Below are 19141 nucleotides of genomic sequence, written 5' to 3' on the forward strand. Positions count from 1 at the left end.
CTATTTCTTTGCATATAAAATACCGGTAAAGCCCACTGAAGGTAAATAGTGGTTACTACTTAACTCTCAATTGTTGGCTACATTACTGAAACAATGAAGATATATCACTGACTATAATAGGGAAATAGCAGCCATTTAACATAGTTGAGCATTAACTCTGTCATTTACGCTGCTGAAGCAATCTTATTATTATAGAGAATGTAGCTGGTTTTGTTTCTCCATATGTGTAGATGTTCTGCTGTATAAAATGCATTGCTGTTTGTAACAGTAAATTACATGTGCTGTAGGCTATTGTTGGTATATAAATGAAGTTATATCTGAACCCTTCAACAGAATAAACAAAGTAAATAAAGACTGGTTTTGAACTCTCTTTCACTGTAGTAGTTTCAATAATGAAAACACTTTGGGCCAACCTGCAAAATTTTGTTCTATTAAAAATCAGAGGAGAAAAAGCAGTGCTTCAGTATATGAGCCTTCCCTCTGAAAACAGCTTCTTGAAGCATGACTTCGCATTGCTTGTTACCAAAGAGAGAGGTTCACGTTACCCGTTCCCATGCTAGGACCCTGTAAATTAAAGCTGGCAATGGCTAGTCCTTCACCTGGAGTTTCAGAAGTCTGAATTCCTTAATATCGTATATACAGTTTATACTCGTGTCTGGGGTAGATGAACTGAATATGTGATATTTTGCACCATTTTCTTTTTTCTTCAGCCTGCAACTATACTATCCTCAGTATAATGAACCTTGGGTCTGATACCACCAGTGCTACAGCTAAGCAGTCAGGTACCATTCAATCAAGGGGCTGTAACTTACGAAAAGGCAGTGGAAATTATTAGGGGAAACCACTGAAGAATAGCTTTAGGTATTTTAAAAATTGTAAAATACAGCAAAGATTTTTTTAAAAATCTATATTGAGATAGTGTTTAAAATACAGAAGATAAAACATAAGGAAGCATGACGCTGACCTCTTTGTAAGAGTGGATTGCCATCTAAGTACTATAAAGGACCTAGACCTGATTACTGATTGTGAAAAAAGCCACTTCATGTGTAAATATGTTGTCTGCATCATTTAGATTAACTGGTGTAGGAAGAAGAGAGGAAAAAACATACTGCCACAACATGAAATGAAAGGTTGTGTGTAATGCAGAGCCGCTCTGCTGTCCCTTGTCCTCGCACTATTAGCACCAGAGTGCAGCAGGGGCTATAAAGCAAAAGGGAAGCTGTGGCTGGGTGATTGCGGAGGAGGGAATGTACCCTTTGCTCATGTGGGACGGTCATTAAGTGAAAAGCAGTGGGCCCTGCAAGTGTCATTTCCATTAGCTGTACAGCTATTAGTACTTTAATATTCCAATAATGATAGCTCATAAAGACCCAAAGCCTGAAATTGGGCTTCTATCTTTAGAAGCCCCTCTTTAACTAATCAAAGTATTAGAGCTCCAAGAACTGTGTTTCTAGTGCAAGATCAATGTCAGACCGTTCCAGCTACTCAGAAGTAAGGTCATCTTTCTATTTGGCTTATTGGATAGGCAAGAAACATGCAGGGAGGAGACGGGGGGGTCTTTAAACAAATTCTGTATCTGGAGAGCTGTAAGAAAGCTCAAGTCTGGCCTTTGCCAATATCCTGTGCACTCAAAGGTTCATGTTTAATTGTCAGTGAATGCCTAGGTTTCAGCAAGGACAGAAACACCAAAACTCGAAGTCCCCTGCGTGAATCTGAGCCCTGAGCCAGTTCACTGTACGGTGCATGGGCCTCTGAAGCGGTTTCTCAGAAAGCGGCTGAGCAGGCAAATGTCTTCGTTTAGCCCCACGGAGCAGTAGCAAAAGCTGTAACTAATGTGCTCCTGGGGCTCGCAGCTAAGAACCCCTAAATGGAAGAAAACGGGTACCCAAGAAACTTGCAGTATCTGGTCCTGGCGACTAGAGCCCATCTCTAGTACCCACCTACTCCTTGACTGAAATGGCAGCTGGCATCAGCTACTCAACCAATCCAATTTACTTTCAGTCACACCATTACTACAACCTCCCTCCTCCATCTGGGTAAACATATGTCTTTGTTAAACACCACCATTTGTACAGGATAAAAATTGTCAATGCTGACAAAAATGCCCCCACATAATGCTGTTGTGATTGCAATGTTGTCCTTAAGCTGATTTTAAAGTAGAAGTCTGCTAGCTGATCCACATCTTCCACTGCTATTAATGGGACACTTACTCTGGTAGAAATAAATAACTTTCATCATGTAAAAATGCTGTATGTAGTTTGTCCATAGATAATGTGAAGTCTCCCTTTTCTAAGATTCAGGTCTTATGAGCCTTATATTAATTGTTAGTAGCACTTTGCAGTGCCACAATAACACCCCAAAGCAGTCACTGTGTCATGATTTTTTTTTAATATAATGTATTATCTTGGCAAGAACTTTCCACCATAACATTCTAGGGCTGGCCCTTAAATCTGGCAAGGAAAGGAGGTACAACTCCAATAGCCATTTGGTTCTTAGAGACTGCTCCTTGCACTGACTTTTCTTCAGAAATTACAGTGATTTGCCTCTGTACTCTAGTTTTCCCTTTTCTTTTTTCCGCTGTACAGTGCAGTACGGCTAGGACAGAACCCCAGTATCCCTAGAGGCCTCCTCTCTCGAAAACTGTGCCTTATAAAGGAATATAAAGCAAATGAAGGTACCTATACAAAGAAAGTGCTGTGTGAGACACTAAAATGAAAAACTGAAAACCAAATCTCTCCCCTGCCATTACGTCCCATGGGGACTGATGCCCCCGTCTGCTTTCGCTGGCTCGTTTGGCAGCTCCTGGGGGCTTCCTAGGCTGCGTAACGCTCCTGTGACCCCTCCGGGGTTCCCCAGGGAAACTCTTTGATACTGAGCTCTGAGTTTGCAACCCCCAGCTCCAGGCTGATTCCTTGCTGCAAAACTGCTGCTTACTTATCGCGTTGCAGGAATTTCTTTTAGCTAAACGTCTTGGGCTCTTCTGAGGAAACACCTCATCTGCAGGGCGACGGCCAGAGCAGGCACAACCAGCGGGCTCCCTGTTTGAATAAAACACAGCCGAGGGTGTACATACCTGCTGCTGAAAGCAAACGGAGCACCTGGCATGCTTTGTGCGGTGTTTCTTGCCAGACCATCCTGTAAAATACTTGATCGGCCCTAAGAGAGGGAAACGGGCTTTGGTTTCTGGGCCTGAGCTGCTCACTGCTGTGACCTTAACTCCAATGGCTGGCATATAAGGCAGGGTAAGTCAACAGACAGAGCTGTAGATACTTAGAAAATAGTCCCCTTTGTAGAGCAGAATAAATTGAAGGGAAAAAGTGCTCACTGTATGTCGGGACTTCTCCTGATTTTGCTTCTGCGTGAATGAGCACAGACTACTGTGAAATCCCTAGCAAGTAAGTAGGCATTTTCTTTTGTGCAGACCTGCTTCCTATAGTGCATGCTTTGTTCCTTTCTTCTGCTCTTCGTACTACATGATTTTTCTCTCTTTTTAACTCTTGCCTTTCCATTCATTCAGTCCTGGTACTACTAAACATAAAATTGTAGTTAACAAAGTCCCACTAAAACCATGAACTGGGCTTAGATTCCCTGAGGATTTAAAAACAACCATTTTGTCTCTCATTCATTTTCTCCAGCCATTTGGATGTACTGGAACACAGTTCCAAGCATTTTTCCCATCACCTCTGCAGCTCTGAGGATTAGGCATGTTTGTTTGTTTTTAATGAAGATTGAGGTTTTGTAGAATTGCTTCCCTTACAAGTTAGGGCTTTGCAAAAAGCAAACATCCAAAACCTATACTAAAATTATAACAGCTTTCCACCCTTCCTGTTACTTTGCTAATCTACTCACTTCCTCGCTGGCCCCTGCTTGATTCTGGCTACCTTTCTGCTGCTTTCCGTTAGCTTTTCCCTTTCCCTGGCTCAGTGATTCTGTGAAGCCCTCCGTGTTCTCTGCGGTTTTTGCCTGGCATGCTGCTTTGCTTGTCATAACTCTGCATCTTAATTTTCAACGAGGCCGAAGCAGGGTAACAGGCAGAGAATTCCTCTCCAGTCTTTTGGGATTTGGTGAATTGAGGTGCTTGAATCAAGTCAGAGATACAGACCGAGCAGAAGAGATGTAAAGACGGAGCTGAGGAGGGGTCTGCTAGGGACTCTCATCCCATGCACCTTACAAAAATACCAAAAGTTGTTTCTGAGGGGTGAGGATTATGGAGAGTGGATGTATCATCTCCTCTCCTGGATGATTCTTGTATAAACTGAAATGTGGGGTATCAGGAAATACTTTTATTCTGTGTTTCAAAGTATTGAGACACTCCTTTGCAGTTGACATAGGTGGTTACTATTGTGACCCATCAGTGCTGAGAGTAAGGATTTGTACTTTGCATTACTATCAATCCAGATATTTTCAGTAGTTGCTGATCTTGCCGTATTCCCAAGCTGCTCCTTAGCAGTTTATGATTGTTGACGTTTTACGAACTTTCTAAGGAGGCACTTTACTATCCTGGGCTGATCCTGGAGTTCTGGTGAAGAGGGGAAACTCTGCCCTGGTTGCGAGGGAGGAAGGGGCGGTTTCCTCCTCTGCTTCCGCATAGGCTTGGGGCGCAGTCTCTGCTGCTGCCGTGCCTCCAGCCGCCCTTCCACCACGTGGGTGAAGGAGCAAAGGGGGGATCGGCCCGGTGGCTGTGACTGCAGAGCTCTCACATAACAAGGCCCCGGGGCCCTTGGGCAGCCGGCTTGCTGGGTGGCAACGTGTTTCGCTCGTGGGCTTTCCCTCCAAGTTTCTGAGGCAGAAGTTGGTGCTCTGACGTGGGTTTTGCCTTCACTATAAGATGATTTTTAATCAACTGTCTGGCCATGCAGATCTGCAGTACTGAAAGAAGCTCTGTTTTTACTGTGTCTCAGGTCTTTGCACTTCTCTAGGCTGCTCTGTGCTCATTCCCATTAAGGTAATTTCTTTGTTAGTCCTATATCAAACATAGAAATTGTAGGCCCGGGCCTTCGCAATGCTATTAAATAGGATCATTCCCTCCTGGCCACCAGCTGACGACACCCTCCCGAAGAAGATATTTCATTGTTCTGCTGAAAATCGCTCCGCACACTAAGCATGAAGGAATGCTAATTAATTTGCGTGAAATATGCTGCTGGCGCAATTCCTGCCCAGGTGTGGGTGTAACATCTGGGAGCTTTACGAAGGCAATCCGCACAGCTTTGCTGCCCGCAAGAGAGCGGCGAAGCCGGGGCGGGGGAGCGGCAGCGGCGCGGGGGCGCGCGGGGGGGCGCGGATCCGCCTGCGCCCCCACGGCGGAGCACTAGATGGCAGCATAGAAATGCCGGTGCGAGGCCCGGCCGCGCCGCGCCGCGGCAGCGCTCCCGCCGCCTGTGGCTCCGCCGGGCAGCGCGGGGGGCGGAGGGCGCGTCTTTAGGGGGTGTTAGACCGTTTTTCCCATCTTTAGTGCAAGGCGGTAGATTGCTCTCCGACTTTGGCTCCTTTTTCTTATAGCTCCTTTTGCTTGTCTACCAAATTTCGGTGCAGTTGCGAGACACTGCTACACTTTCTTTGTTCTTGTCTCTTGGATCTCYGTGTTTTCTTACTTTTTTAAAAAAAGTTTATCCATCTTCCTGTGGAAGTAGATTTTGTCTCTAACTAGCTATAMCTGTGTGTTTATTTTTACAATTACTTTGTTCATAACTGCATCTACAGTTTTACAGTCAAACTTAATGACCCTTGAAATGGAATTGATAGTGGAGATTGTATATTCATGTGTAAATATCTGTATATTTATGCTCCACATACCATCTGCTTGGGTGACAGAAGTCCTGATCTGATCTACCTGACAGCAATGCAAACACAGGCTAACCTAATGGACGGTTTGGTTTTATTCTGGATGCAGAAGATCCTAATGCAGTTGAAATCAGTTTAGCTCAGGTTATTTGCAAATATCTGCCCTCTTCTAGGTCATGTTTCTGTTACAGAGAGAGGGGTATTCCTTGTGCTCCAGCCTCCAGAGCAGGTCCCAGCTAGTGCCTAGGAGACTGCAGTTTTAGTTTGTATAGACACACACTCATGGAGTCTGGTGGTCTGCTCTAAGACCTGCACCATGCACCTCCATGTCTTTGCAACAGGTCTTCACCTGGCACATCTGGAGTGTCCTAGGTGCCTTTAAAATACAGGAACATGAGCAATGCCCCTCTGCTTCACTGATCCTGCTGTTTCTGTTGGTGATATGTGTTGGAAGAATATCCACATAAATGAGGAATTAGTGGGAGGCACAAAAAAGTGTTTCCTGAAAAGTGGTCAGGGTTTAGTCTGTGTGTGGTTACTCTTATTTTGGACCATATCCTGCCTTGGTGAGCACTGTGAGCAGTGAAGGCTGCCTGGCTCCTGCCCCTTGCCTAAGCTGTACTGGGGTGAGTGGAGCAGAGGCCTGGGTAATGGGTTTGCACTTTTAAACTGCACTGGTGTAAGTAAAGTTTTGTCCCTTGTTAATGTAGCCAAAATTTGAGATCCAAGTTGCACAGTTCTGTGTACTTCAGAAAGTGCTGTTTTCCATAACTTTGGACTCAGCTTTCAGAAAACAGAGAAATTCATTCAAATTAGAGCAAACTAACCCCGCTATTAGAGATGGGCAATGTAAAAGACAGGTAATAAGGTATTTTAAGTTAGGACCCGGAAGAGATGCAATGATCTTTTTTGATAATGCCATGTATGTATTTTATTCCAAAAGACAGCATGCAGAAACAAATATTTTTTCCTCTCGAAGGCCTTATCTAAAATGCTTTACTGAAATGATAGGTGCATGTGGATATGCATGTGTGTGAGAGAGAAATGGTGTGGGTATTTGTTCAAGGAACTCTTCTTGTTACCTGGACTTTTCCTGATAGCCAGCAAATTGTTCCTAGATTTTGTCCCTCCAATTCAACAACCATATACTATGCAGTCCATTAAAAAGTTAATTTTCACCAAACTGTTACAGTAGTAACTGTTTTAATATTCTAGCAGTGTGACTATACATGGGATGTGATCTTAGTCAGTGTTTCCATTGTGGGGCTTTCCAGACAAAAGTCAGCTTGGTGCATGGGCAGAGCAGCTGACCAAGAAGACCTGCCACATAGTAATTTTCAGAATGCCTTTTTGTTATGGTCCACCCTGGCCTGCTGTCAGACTCACTGGCCTTGGTTGTAACTGCAACTGAACCTGCTGGCGAATTAACTACTCATGCTTTTAGTGGGACCAAGTGCCCTCACTTCTTTGAAAGGGGTCTGACATATATTACTAGCATGGACTGCTCAAAACTAGCATTCCCATCATTAGAATTAAAAATAGGGCTAGAACAATGCCATATAAAAGTAAAGGAAGATACCAATATTCCATACTCAGAGAAGCAATAAATGAAAGTTGTGGGTGTTACTGACTATGCTACCAAATATTTTGATACCAATTAAAGTGTAGTGCCGCTAGAGATGTTTTCATCACAATATGAGACAGAAGTACAAATACTGACTCAGAGAATGACAGTGGGGATATGAGCTTGTGCCACAACAGATGTATAACAGAAGAGAGGCATGTATAGCAGAGTGATTCAGAAAAAACAGGCATATAACTGTGTGTTATAGAGATGATGGAAGTTGAGTTTTCTCATGTAGGGACAGAAAAAAGAGGTCTTCTCCTGGTGGTCAGGCAGAAAAGAGGATGCAGTCACAACCTTAACAAATATCCCAAGTGGCAAGGACTACTGGCAAGTCTAGAAGGCTATGATCCAGTGACTTAGGTTGAGTTTCATAGCATAATATTTATGTTTTTGTTTATTTTTTCACACTTAACCTGTAGGTTGAACATAGTAGTGTTCAACCTCCCAGATATTTTGCTGAAAGAAATACACTCTTGGGTATTTTGTTCAAAATGAGAGTTGCAGCAAGTCTGGTGTTCAGGATTTGGAAAATCTCTTCCTAAGACTTATATCCATATTTGTAAGGACATCATCAAAAGGAAATGAAAGGGGTCAGAATTCAAGCTCTTTTGTTTTCGAATGGACAGAATGCCAGGGTGCACTGAAATGGAAAATACATGCTCACATCAGTGTCTATGTTGTATTCATAGTACACATCTGACAGATCAATACACAAAGACTGTGGCCTGGTTCTTTGTTTATACCTAATGTATGCTATCACTATCTTACTAGTGAAATGAAGAAGCAACAGCGGGAACTGAGAACACGAACAAACAACTGAACACAGGCATTCAGTGCATCCAGAAGCAAAATGAGCATTTTTTCATTAATATTTTAGCAAAACTGGATTCTTTCCCCAAATCAAATAACACTGTAAAATATCATAGATTCAACATCTGCTGGATCTTCATTAGTTTAAGTGTTATGGTTCAATTTCATGAAATTTTATCAGCAACACTTAAAATTGAAGTAAAGAGAGTGTTTTCTCTACAAATACCAGGGCCTTTGTACAATAGGAACTTGGGCCCATTTGCTGATACTCTTTGCAATGTTACTTTAGGATTAACTCTTACTACTTCTTCTTTCTCTAGATAAAAAAGTTGGTTATTGTCAGATAGCAGTAATTTGGTTGGTGAAACCAGGACTTAGTTCCCTGCAGTACCTGTGTGTCTCAGGAGAGGCATTTAGCCTTTCTGTGCTTCAGCTGTCACCTGGGCAAAAGAGCCACTGCAGTGTTTTCATCCTGAACATGGATGTTAATGGCACTGTTCAGGTCTGGATGCAGCTGCAGTGGGAGTTGGACGGCTCAGTGGATCCTCTGCTGTGTGAACTGATGTATGCACACCAGACTGGGAAATGTTAATAGGAGGATTAAACCCCTCACAGCAGGGTTCCCATTAAGTCCACACATAACAAAATGCACAGATACTTGTACAGCTACACAGAAGCTGTATAAATTCCTCAGACTTGTGTCTGAGAACTCGTTAAAAGTTTATACCTTTTTCCTCCTCAAATCCCCTCTAGCTGGATCAGACCAGCCTTAATCTCCTTCTTTCCAATTGTCACTAGGGATAATGAGAGACACTACAGACTTCTAGAGACCAGTCCCTTCCAGAGACTAGAACACTAGAGGCTTCTTCTATGGCAAATGTCTTTCATCTATTACTCTAAATAGCTATTTAGTGTCTAGAAAGGGAGAAATGAGTCATGATCTTGCACCAAGGAACACAGATCCCAGTGATGTGGTTGTGTGCTCTTCAGGTTATGAGCTGAGAAAAAGGAGGCATCAGGATGGTCACATAGCTATTCAAGTCAGACGGATATGTAGCAGTCTCTCCCTGCTTGTTTTGTCACTCCTAGTACCAGAAGTTCCAGAAGTAGGTTTGTAAGGAAGTTTAATGAGTCTGAGTAAAACAGATGGGCTGAGGTCTGGAGAGGTTGTTCCGAACAAAGCTGGCACAGGAGGATGATGGTGGGCAGTCAAGGAGCTATGACTTGATCGTTGAGAGTGGCAAAGTTATTGGAGCAGAGTACTCAAATAATGCCAAAGACAGCAGTGTTAGGCAGAACATCTGTCAAATCCAGTATTATTAAATTTAAGAAGGTCTGCCTAACTTGATATACAGGCAGTAGTAGCTTGGAGAAACGTGGGTCATTTGTTGACAGTCTTTTTAGACACTGTTAATTTCACTAATAGGATCAGCTCTTTTGCCATGGTTTCCTCTTAATTAGAACAGCCTGTGAGGTGCAAGGGTGCTGTCTATGGAGTATGAAAGTAAATACAAGAGAAAGAACCTCAAACATTGCCAAAAATGGGACAGGAGGTTCAACCTTACTGAGCACTACTTCACGCAGTAGTGTTCTATAAAGAAAAGTCAGAAAGAAACAAAAGTTGGTGCTTTAATGCATTTCTACTCTGTGCACAGCAATCTACTTGCAAATCTTCAACCAGTAAAACACAAAAACGTCTTAAAATAATTTGGAAACAGGAAGAGTCTTGAACTGACTTTGGTACTTGTCTGCTGTCCCATTCCTTGCTTCTGATCCCACTGGGAGAGATCTCATTTTGCACTGCCTGGCTTGAAAAGCCTCACAAGTGAGTTTACTATTCTTTATCAATACATCAACAGGGGCCTGAAGACTTTCTCTCTGTTTTTTCTCCTTTCAGAGTCCTGACAAACGCTGCTGAGTTTACTGTGCACAGCAAGACATCTTGGGGTGAGAGCCTGTGTGCTCAGATGGGGACAGTATCTTAAGAAACCCTCCATACAGCAAGCAGTACTGGACTGTCAGTAGGTGATGTGCCAGCATGAGACTAAGTAAGGCACAACACACACGAATGAAGCCCTTTAGGTGAGCCACAGAGCAAAAGTGATCCTGAGACTGTAGAAACTCTGTGGTACCCTGCAAAAGCAGAATTAGAATTAATGTCCAGGTTAACAGTGCAGTGTACGGAAGCATGCTCTGTACACAGGCACATGTGGTTTCTAGTGTAAAAATCCAGACCTGATCTGTATATTAAAGGCTTTCATGCAGTGTTCGCAGAGCTAGTAGGCATGTTTCTAATGGGTAGAGCATTGGATCACTTGGTTGAAGAGTCCTGTGTATGTGTCATAATCACATAAGTTAAATTCAGCTTGCTGCTTGTAGAGCTGTCAGCCTGAATGCTCCTGAAATTAAGCTTTCACAGTTTGCCATCTGGGTCCTGTATGAAGGCAAAAATGTTTCCCATCTCTAGTACCACATATTAAGAGACAAAAATTGAAGCTTTCTATACACCTGCCAAACCCACATCTTGGTACCAATTATGGTTGAGAGTTTTCTTGGGAAAATATCCATATAACAAAATTAATCTTTCCGAAGGAGTATAGGATGCATTTCATTTAGAGGTTTCCTGTTATGCTTGGTTGGAATTGCATGCTTATCTTTTTAATCACAGGTAAAAGTCTTGATCTCTTTACTCAGTTCTTGTTCAGGCAAGAGTAAGTACATGTAGTATATAAGAACAATTGCTCACCTGAGTGGTCTGAAAGGCTAATAGGTCTTTCATTTTTGCCTGAAAGGCTAATATCATTAGTGTTTAGCCATCCAACATTAGGATACATTTGTCACTGAGATTTAATTTGAGCTGGTTTGGACCACAGGGACGATTTTGAGCAATCTTAGGGGATGAGGTTGAAGGTTGACTTTCGTGACTTTGTGACAGGAATGACTGGGACATGGTAAAATAATAGCATTTTATATATTTTAGAGAGATGAGATGATTGGCATGAGTTTTGTCCAAAACATATATGTTCTCCTGCCCTTAGTTTTTATTTCCATCTACAGTTGGCGGTCTTCAGAAGGTTCCTTTTTCCTTTTGTACGTGTGCAATAATGAAGTGTTTTTGATCTGGTTGTGTGACCAGATCTAACTCGCAGCTTACAGTGAGATATAATTTCTTCACAGCCATCCAGCAATTCTTCCCCAAGATACACACACAAAAGAGATAGCTGAAATGGGACAGGGAATTATTTGCCTTTTGCTAACTTTGTGCCTGGCTGAAAGAAATTCTGAGTGTATAAGGGTGTCATTAATATGACCACAAGAGGTAGCTAGGCATGAGTGTGACCATAATCATTGGAGACCATTGACGTAACAGATTGCTATTTCTAAATTAATTAAATAGATTTAGCTCAGAGAGGTGAAGTGATGTGCCTTGCTCCACTGCAAGCTTTCTTAGTGCCTTAGAGCAAACCTTACAAGTTGGAAGTCCTATAGGGTTGGGTTAACCAACTAACCGGTTAGTTAGAATTCCTTTTTTGGTTGTCTTAGGGCTGTGATGTTTTCTCTTGTGTAGATGAGCAGAAGTTGTCACTTTTCTGAATGCTGACACACAGTATTCATACCTCTCTCCTTTTCTAACAGTGGGCCCATTTCCCTTGGGTGGCATCAGAGCCCTTCTAAAGGCTGGTATCCGTCTGCTTCATGTAAGTGCCTAAAGATATTGAAAACAAGCTGGTAGCTGTGGTGTTTGACACTTTGCAATTGTATATAGGAGATATTTTGACAGTTCTGCAATGGCCTTCTTGGTATTTTTTATTGAAGTGGCTAAACCTGAACTGTAGCCCTAATAATCGGTGATATCAGCAAGTGTAGTTTCATGAGAGGAGCTAGAGGTCTCCAGCACATCACTGATGGTTCATATGGACATATTTGCATCTGGTGGGAGCCGAATAATTTTTTAGCTGGATATTTGTGTCTTTGCTGGTGATAGCATATTAATAAGCACTTGTCCATTTATTAACAGGATCCTGTTTTCATTCAAAAGGAGAGAAAAAGCAACTCAAGTTTTATTTGCTTAAACTGTAGCAGCAAATTAACATATAATCAGAAATAGGAATCAGTTTGTAAATGATTCCTTAATTTAAACATTAACAACAACATTGCTAGATAATTGTATTTTTAGTTATTTGACTAATTATTGACTAATGGGCTATAACATGTAAAGGTAGTGCTAACAAATCATGGCTTTTGGAAGTATTTGCTTTCAGGATCAGTATAATATCTATTTGTACAAACAGTAATGCCAAACTGAAATATCTAGACTGTCTTAAACTTGGGTAATGTTGGTGAAAACAGGACTTCAATCTCAATTGATTTCTTTAATTCTTTCCTCTGCAGCACATTCTTAAAATCAAAATTAAAAGATTAGGAGAAATGACAATTTGGATTTGCACTTGTGAATGTTTTTCAGGAATTAGTAGGATTTTTTTTTTATTATCTTATTCCACTCATTTCCATATTTCTTGTGGAATCCTTTGTGGAGATAATATAGAACACTATATGCCATCTATTTTCTCTGGTGGAATATTTCACTGGGGTTATTATCACAACTATTTTGCTATGTTCAATGAAATTAACATTGATTCCATTTGTTGAAATCATATGGAGACTGCAAATCACTCTGCCTTATTACCAAATGAGTACAGTGTGCCCTTCAATAATTCTCTAAACTCTCAAATGCCTTGGAAATAATATGCTGGAATGTTACCGAACTGTGACTGAAGCACCATTTGTGCTAAGTGTGACAGTGCACGAACGATATTCCACAATAAAAGTTCAAACTACATTAATCTTTCACGGAGGGAAAGATGCCTCAGATACAAAATAAAGACACTGCGGCCCCACTTCAAATTATTTCTGAGCGTTTTCTCTGTATGACTCCTTTAGAAATATGTACATTAATTTCCTGTTATATACTTAAACCTTATCAATGGGAAATTAAAATATGTAATATATTATTTCTACAACCATATTAGCAAAAACTTTACATCTGCATTTTCTCTAGACAAATCCCTCTGACTGTGATATCATTAAATATGTAATAGTAGGCAGCGTGATGCACTTATTTTCATTCCTTATGGATGACCGTGTGTAACTCAGTTTGTAGCTTTGCTTCCCTCTGCCATCTTGAGTTACAGCCATTCCTGACACTCAGAAAAAGGGCCAACTCTGATGGGAGTTATTTTCTCATTCTCTCCAAACAGGGAAGAAGAAGCCATGATATCTAAATGGAAATTTAAGGTGCCTCAGTTTTGGAAGTGGAAAGAGTGGCTTCTGGTGGTAGGAATATGGGACTGGGAGCTGGGTTATTCTACTTTCGAGGCCTGCTCTTTTGCTTACTCATATTTTGATGTTTGTGCATGTCCTCTCCCATTTTGCTTCACTCCCCTATGAAGTGGAGAAACAAGGGCATTGCCCCCAGTGTCATACAAACATTTGAGAATTATTTACTGAATATTTGCAAGGTTCTTGTAGTCAAACTTTCAGAAAAATGGCTTTCAATGTCCAATCTTGGCATTAAGAGCCAAATTAGTGGGGAAAATATCGACCAAAGTGTCATGGTCAAGATCAGTCAGTAAGTAGTGTCACCAGTGTTTGTCAAGGGTGCAGTTCTCCCAAAAGTCAAAACCCCATCTAAACTTCTGTCAGTGTCTTCAGAGGCCAGAATCACCTTCTGTGGCTGTGATTTTGCTGGGAGCATGGAGAATAAATGCAGGTTCTGGCATCAGCACATGCCCTCCGACACTCTTGGTGCAGCAGTCTCTTGCTCAGCTGATCAGTGCCTGAATAGGAAAAATGCCCCCTGAGGATTGGTGGAATTCCACGCTTGCTTTTGAATAAAAATTGATTTACTTTTCCATCTATTAGTGTGGAAATTACCTTCTTTGGCTCTGATGAGCCAACCTTCTGACATCACATCAGAGATTAATTGCTTAAGGCCGGAAGGGACTGCTGTGACCATCTCTTCTGCCTTCTTGCATAACATAAACCTTTGGACTTTACCTAAATAACTGCACTTGAAGGCCAGTGTATCCTCACGGAAAACACCCAGTCCTGATTTTATTGCCAGAGTTCACCACAACACTTGCCAAATATTCCAGTGGGAGCTATCTATTAACTAGGTTGTGATCTTTTCAATGTGTGCTGTGTTAATTGTTTTATTGTTTGAATTTTTAAATCAAAATGCCTAATCAAAGAGCTTCCTCCACACCACAGGTGAGGAGGAGACTTTTTCAAGATAATCTGCTTTCTGCTCCAGGGAGCTTCATATTTTCCTCTTGAACTGATGGGTACCTTTGAACAACAGGAACTGAGAACCAGAACCCATCCCCTTCTTGATGGATCCTCTTCTTCTGGACAGCATGGTCAGGTTCCTGTTTTTCCTTTGGTGCTGTGCATCTTGCTCAGAGGCACGTAGAAGGACAGGAAGGCACAGTTTCAGCAAAGACAGAGAAGAACATCCCCTCCTCGTGTGTAACCTGCTCCGTGGGATGCTCCCCAGGGAAATGGGAGCTGTGGGTTTGATCCTCTCAGTCCAAAGCAGAGTTTGGATTCAGGGTCTCCTCTTCTGGGTATGGGAAGCTACCACCATGCTGTTATGCGGGGCAAGGCCATCACCATCTCTGTTAAAAGAATATTTAGAGTCCTGAATCCTATCTGAGCAGATGTTATTGTGAAACTTTGCATCAAGCTCCTGTTCAGACCTACTTGTGCCTAGCATTTCCAACTGGCTGGCTGTAGGCAGCTCTGCATTTGGTGTTCAGGAAGTCTACAAGTTCATGGAAAGAAGACAACATTTAATAAGCTGAGTCACATTCTCTGTGGACGAAATAGGGAGCCTTGGCTCTTATGTAGGCAGTCTGAATCATCAGGTTGGGACCAGGCATGCATTTTTTAGGTGTTTTAACACTTAAAATTAAGTGACTAATAGTAGGTGGTCTGAATATAGCCCAAGTTGCTTTTCAAATGCCAGCCTACTGCTGGTGTTGCATGAGTAATCATTTTGGGATGTCTGCTAGTGGAAGACAACTCTGCGAGCCAGATGAAGGAAATCACAAGGAAAAAAAATGCAAGAGAATAGAACATTTTTGGAGCTATGCAGTGAGGTTTGCCTGTGCAGCTGCTCTTAATGCAGCTGAGTCACTGTTTCTGTCAGGGCTTTTGCTCACCTGTGTGTCTCAGTCATGGCATTTTATTGATAAGGACTATGCCTGCCCACACTCTATAGTGTCAGCTGTATTTGCTGCAACAAAGATTAATAAGCTAGTGGGTGATAAGTAAATATTTAACAATATTTTTCCATGCTTTGCTTTACATGCAAAATAAATATATTGGTGGAATATTCATCTTCCCTAGGTCTGGCAGCTCCCTTGAATCTTTCACTTTTGACTTTTAGCAGATATGTTCATATGCTGTATCTAGAAGAATGGTGAGGCAATCTTTATCTTTTGCATATAGCAAACATTATGTTTCATCTCCCTTTGAGAAAATCCCTTTCTGAGGTTTAAACTAAATTTGTCTCATCTTCGTTTTCAGTATGACTCTACTAATGCTGCAGTTTCAAATTATTCTAACCCTTGGGTGCCTGTTTTGAGTATGATTTTTCAAGGATTTTCAAATTCCATTTTGTCCATAGTAAGATTTCTTGATGAGACAAATGGACTTCCTTTAAAATCTCAAAATAGTATCATACTTTTCTCTTAATCCAATTTATTTATGCTTTAGTCCACTAAATACATTACATTGCTGAAATCTTTGCTTTCAAATAAACCTCATTGTCCCTTACTGTAATTGACTATCCGTCTTCAGGAGCAGTTCGCCAAACAAACAGTTTTGAACATGACTTGAAAAAGGCCTTGTAAGAAGGATTTGTTCTGACTTCCATGGAAGTTATTCTTCAGTACTATATTTGTCCTTGCCACTGAATATTGGACTTTAATCTTCAACTCTTGCACCTGCTGCATTTCTTTTCCTGAGTTATCTTCTGCAAAATCCCATTGGTGGCAGTCTACTGATTCCCCATAGACAGTCTAGTATTTGCTGAGGCTGCAAGTACCAAGAAAAACAAAGATTTRCTTATACTGCACCAAAAGGCATTATAAAGAATTGTAAAGAAATTTCACCATCATGGAGAAGTGGTGAAAGATACAGCAAATTAGCTTCAGCCTAAGAATAATCTAAAAAGTCTGAAAAAAATAACAAATGTTTAGTCAAGGAGAATTCATTGCTGATAGTCTCCTTGCCATGCCTACAAATACTTGAAGTTCTAGCTAACATTGTACTTTGAGAGCAGGGAGCCCAGGCTACAGAAGTAATAGAGGCAGAGTTCCTTTCTCTCACAGATGAAACTATGAGAAGCTCAAATTTAAGAACAAATTACATTATGTTTTTTGGCATTATTCAGGGAATTAAGCACTTCCTCTTCACAATGAGGAAAATATTGTATCAGAAGGGCTGCCACACTGAGACCACAGCTACATAGTCTCTTACATTTTAACAAAAGATTTATTCAATATTTGTAGTGCTGAAGAAGGTTCTGCTGATATGTTATGCCTTTAGCAAATGTGAACTGCTAGAGTCAACTGCTCACAACTTTGTGAGTGGTGGTGTTTTTCCCCCAAAAGTATTACAAAAGAAGACCCTTGACAATAATCTAACTGGAAAATCTAACTAACAAAGTTTTGAATTAATGATTTTTTTGTCTTTCTTTCCATTCAAATGTAACAGATCTCAATCTGTATCTATACCCTTGTTGGACCACAAATTTAAAATTATGTACATCAGGAGTCTGTTAATTAGCTAACTTTTAGAAAAAGCAATTTGAAAATGTAACATTGAACATCTGGCGATAGCAAATAGGATACCAACAAATCATATTCTGTGCTTGATCTGTACTAACAACATGTCCGTTGTGGAAGATAGGCTTCCAGTTTTTCAGAAAGAAAACAATAATTTGGGGGGCTTGATGATTCACTCTAGAATATCATTTTTCATCAGATAACCTTTTACCCCTAATCTTTCTTACCTGTTTCATCAACAGATGAAAAGAGCTGCTGTCCCCAGGAGTTTAATAGTATGCTGTAACTAGCTAATAACAGCTTCCTAACAAACAGCACTACAACTTTTATTACATGGCAGAGTCATCCTGTTAAGTTCTAACCATTCTTATTGCTTGCTTCTAGCTCTTTATTTCTTAAAGTCTTGAATTATCCTGCATAATCATGTCAATAAGGAAAAGGTGGATATGTGGTCTTGTATCTGTATTCTTCCAGATGTTTTCTTTTTCTCCCCTCTCCTCACATCTTACCAATAAAAATGAGCAGTGTGTGCTTACACCTCAGCAAAGTGTAGGCTTGACACATAGAAAATCTTTGAGCTGTTCACATGGAAGGTCCTACATAGCAATGCATCACATATCTAAATAGTTTGAAGGACTCTTCTGGTCTGAATGCTGTTAGCCAGCAACAGTACATTTTACAAAGCACGGAATACCCTCCAAATTACTCACAACACTCCAGCTGCCTCTCCAAGCATCTTCCATATATGCATAGTGTCTAGTAAAACCTTATCCCAATAAAAATAATACAACTCACCTTATAAAAATGATATTCTTTGAACATAAAATATATTGAGACTGGCTTATAAGTTTTTCATAGGTATATTACTACAAGAACTGATTTCTCTTATAACCTCCTGCATCAGCTTTTTATCCCCAAACAACATCAATTCAAGGTTTTCAGTAAACAGTGATTAGAAATACCAGTCAGGAGAGATTCTAATTCTCTCACTGTTTTTGGTTAAGACTGTATGAGCTTTGGATTTGTGATTTAGTTATAGACTTATCCTGGAAAAGTAAGTATCAAAACATACTGCTTCCAAAAATGCTTGTACCAGTATTTTCACACCATGTCAAGGGCAGCATCAAGAAAGAGTATTTTACAGACCTGGCTGTAGTCCCGCTTCTCTGATTCAAGCACTAGGACAATTCCTAGTGAAGTAGCCAGGAAACCTTCAGGTAAATATGCATGTTCTTCAAAGTTGTGAAGTCAAATTCTACTTTGAGTTACAAACATGTAGCCTTCAGAAAGGACTGTACGTGAATAACCTGGGCATAGTGAAGGCTTAGGTTCTGGATAGAGGAAACACATTCAGAGTGTGTTATGTTTTGACTTTCATGTCATACTTTTCCCGAAATAGATTAATTGCAGAAAATTCCAGGCTAATGGGGAAAGTGCAGCTGAATGGAAACCAGGAGACCCTGCTCTCTTAGTTCTCTTCTTTTACCTTGACCTATTCCTAAGAAGCAAATGTTTGCCTTCTCCATTTTTGGCTGTTTTTTTTTTTTGCTTTTTTTTCCCAAAGGGGAACAAAGCAAAATGATTGGTGCTTAAGGTCTCTTGGAAAGAAGGCAAAATATCACAGAGAAATTCTTTTCACTAAAGAAGGTTGAGAACAAAGCCTTTGAACAAAAGACTTAAATTCCAGCTGTCATTTCCAGCCACTACTAAATCTACCAAAGACGGAACATTTATCCCACTGAGCTGAATGCTCTGATATCTAACTGTGGTGCTATTGATCACTGCAGAGTATAGGCCTGGCTTTTTAGCTTTTTGAAACTGTTAACATAGATTTAAGTGCAACAGAGGAGGCATGAAGCCATGAATGTTTTATTGGAATGCTCTGGATCATCTCTCAGCAGGTGAGTTCAGTGCCGTCACTTAGAAGATTAACCTCCCATCCCTAGAACAGTAATTATGCCAGGAACTGCCTTATTAGGTAAAACATATTAGATAAATTGGAACTCTAACTCTATTGAAAAATTCATTCAGTAAAGCTGACCTCATGTCTCCCAGGCTTGCATGGAAAAGT

The 19141-nt window shown here is 40.9% G+C and overlaps 1 long non-coding RNA gene across 2 annotated transcripts; it reads left to right on the plus strand.

The window, feature by feature from the left end:
- The first annotated feature begins 10127 nt into the window (after positions 1 to 10127).
- Positions 10128 to 14790, plus strand: LOC112978014. 2 transcript variants are annotated; one of them, XR_003257726.1, is made up of 3 exons: positions 10128 to 10300; positions 13477 to 13552; positions 14489 to 14790. It is a non-coding gene; the product is annotated as an uncharacterized LOC112978014 (long non-coding RNA). The 2 variants fall into 2 exon arrangements; XR_003257725.1 differs by lacking the exon at positions 10128 to 10300 and adding an exon at positions 11853 to 11916.
- The last annotated feature ends 4351 nt before the right edge of the window (positions 14791 to 19141 follow it).

This window comes from Apteryx rowi, unplaced genomic scaffold, assembly GCF_003343035.1.
Source record: "Apteryx rowi isolate R43461 unplaced genomic scaffold, aptRow1 scaffold_893, whole genome shotgun sequence".
Lineage (NCBI taxonomy): Eukaryota > Metazoa > Chordata > Aves > Apterygiformes > Apterygidae > Apteryx > Apteryx rowi.